We start from the raw sequence: 3,101 nt of genomic DNA on the forward strand, positions 1-3,101 counted from the left end.
GTCATATAGTCAGTTCCCAAGGACTTAAAATGAACCCCGCATATTTAGAACAGATTAAAAATTGGAGCAGGCCCAGGACAGGCAAGGAACTCCAGCGTTTCCTGGGCTTCTCCAATTATTATAGGGCCTATTTCCCATCCTATGCAAAAAACTCTTGTACCCTAGATGAACACAGAAACGATAAAGTTATCGAATGGACCGATTCCCTATCAAAAGATTGGGAAAATTTTATAAATATGTTCTCAAATTCTATAAGTAAAGGCTATCCCCAGTGGGATAACCCAAACCCCTTTATAGTAGATGTAGATTTTTCTACAAGTTATTTCGCTGGAATTCTCAGCCAAAAACAGGGGGGTGAAGAAAGAATTATTGGAATATGTTCCAAAAAATGTAACGGGGCAGAGAAAAATTATCCAAGTTATAAAGGCGAATTAGCATGCCTAGTATTTGTTCTTAAAACCTTTCTTCATTATTTAAGATTTAGAAACTTTATTGTACGTACAGATTCGATTTCCTTAGTTCATTACAAAAAATGGCAAAAAGGAACAATAAATGGTGTAACTCTGAGATGGATCTTCTTTATCCAAAGTTTTGACTTTACAGTAATTCATAGGAAGGGTAGGGACCATTGCAATGCCGACAATCTATCTAGAGGGCAATTTTTATGTAAAGAACATAAGGAAACAGATTGTGAAAAATGTACTAGTTCATTTACCTTGGATCCTTATGAACAGGATTGTCCCTACCAAGACCAGATTTTTGAGTTACATGCGGCGTCGGAAGTCGGGGTGCACAATGTCTGGCAATCTGAAACACAAAAAGATCAAGTATTATCTGACATTCGTAGGTGGATATTCGAAAAAAAGAAGTTGTCGAGTTTTGAAAGAGCAGAACTAACCGGCCGGAAAGAGGTCCTTTTTAAATTAATAGAACATTTATACGTTATGGAAGGACTTCTAATATTTAGACAACCTCTTAGCAATGGAACATTCATTGAAAGACCCGTCGTACCCATTGGATTATATAATAAAGTTTTTGAATTAGCACATAATAATATTATAGGTCACAAGGGGGTTAACGAAACAATACGCAAGATAAATGAAAGATTCTTCCTTATAGGAATTAATAAGTTTGTTGAATCACGCATTAAAAATTGTATCACCTGCCTAAGAAAAATAGGACAGGTACCGAAACATAAACAACCCATCACCCATTCAGCCATTAGTCACGAGATTTTTGGCCAGGTATCGGTAGACCTTATCGGTCCTTTAACCCCTAACTACTTTCAAGGACAACATGTCCGCTACATATTTATCCTAGTTGACCTATTCTCTAGGTACATAATCGCCCACCCCATCAAAGACGCCACCGTGGAAAGCACGGTGAAGGTTATCCTTGAACAGGTGGTACCCACCTACGGCTTATTTCGGTCATTGAGGAGTGACAGGGGAACAAATTTTACTGGGGAAGTTTTCAAAAAAGTTATGGATGAATTAGGTATCGAAACTAAACTTATTCCCCCAAGAAACCCTAATAGTAACCCATGTGAAAGGCATAATCAAAGCATTTATGCAGGTCTAAGATCTGATGACCGATTCGAAAGTAAAGACTGGGCAAGAAAATTAGCTTTGACCACTTTTGTAATTAACTCAAGCACGTCTAGAAGAACGGGGTATACGCCATATTACCTTATGTTCGGCAGACAACCAACTCTTAATCTCGATTTCTTTTCACCAATTCTGCAGAACAGGCAAGACATTGATTGCAGGTCTTACTTAAACTACCTAAAAAATTTGGAAGAAATTATTGCACAGGTTTCCAAAAAATCTAAAATCTATTTAGAATTTCAAAATAAATCTAGAAAGGCTTCATCTCCCATTTTCGTTAACGACGTATGCTTTGCTTTTTTTAACCTAGTCAAAATAGGGGTCAGTAAAAAATTGCAATCTTTCTATGGGGGTCCTTTTATTGTAACAAAAAAATTCTCGGAGGCCCTTTTTGAACTCAGTCCCTTTGGGTCAAATCCAATAAAAACTAACCAAGTTGTTAGTAGAGATAAAATACGAAAAATAGATTCTAAAGTAGAATTATTGGGGGAAACACTTTCCTTTAACGTCTTTCCAATCGAGGAAATTGTCCCGTCTGAGGAAATAACATTGACCATAGATAATACCGGACAAACCGAATTAAACGATAATAAAGGTATAGAAAACGACGATTTTACCTACCTAGATAACGATAGTGATGAATTTATCGAAGAAAACCCTGAAACTAATCAGGATGTACCCCAAGGGGAGGTGGATTGTGATGGGGGAGGGGATATAATGGAAAAAAACTCACCATTTGAGCCACAGCCCAAAGACCAGGAATCCCCTGGCGCAGATCGGTCATCCGGTCCTAACATCCATGTCGAAAATAGTTTCTTAGAAGAAACTGTACCGTCCGAGGCTTCTTTCTTTGCACAACGACCCAAACAATCCAGCCCTGAAAAAGTTATTAATGTTAACAAACAAAGCATAGTACCCAAATATATATTAGAAGAAGAAAGAAAAACTAGGTCACAAGGGGGGGATAACCGCATACACGTCCAAATCGGACTGCATAACCCAATTAAAAGGAAGAAATAAAATGTATATAAAATGTATAATTTTCTTACATTTGTACCAAGGAAAATTCATTGGGAATCAAGGGCAGGGTATGCAAATATTAAATGTAAACCAATATCTTATGGATAAACCGACTAGCCTATTTCTTTATCATTCTTGGCAAAGCCTAGAAAAAACTAATTTCTCAGAAAGTGCCGAGGAATTATACCTCAGCCAACTTGCCGCAGACTCTAATAATTTTGAAGTAAAAATTACCGACTCCTGGTTTATTCAAACGTATCATAAAGTGGTTGATTTTCTATCTAGCACTTGGTATCATATAGTGCTTGTAGTAGCAGCCATCCTTACAGGAATAGGGTCGTTATTATGCGTCGTTTTTATCATCTATATATTAGCCTGTACCAAAATTCACGCGTACAAAGCAGGAGGTACGAGTGAAACACACGAATTACGGGATTTTACAAATAATGGGAAAAACTAATCTCCAAAAAACGG

General features: G+C 37.2%; 1 long non-coding RNA gene across 1 annotated transcript; it reads right to left on the minus strand.

Annotated features, from left to right (window-relative positions):
- Window positions 1-643: 643 nt before the first annotated feature.
- On the minus strand, window positions 644-2,622 carry LOC145325640 (uncharacterized). Its single transcript, XR_013881535.1, has 3 exons — window positions 2,341-2,622; window positions 1,689-1,784; window positions 644-807 (listed from the first exon to the last, which is right to left on the minus strand). It is a non-coding gene; the product is annotated as an uncharacterized LOC145325640 (long non-coding RNA).
- Between the last annotated feature and the right edge of the window lie 479 nt (window positions 2,623-3,101).

This window comes from Acartia tonsa, chromosome 8, assembly GCF_053477335.1.
Source record: "Acartia tonsa isolate MP-2025a chromosome 8, ASM5347733v1, whole genome shotgun sequence".
Classification (NCBI taxonomy): Eukaryota; Metazoa; Arthropoda; class Copepoda; order Calanoida; family Acartiidae; genus Acartia; species Acartia tonsa.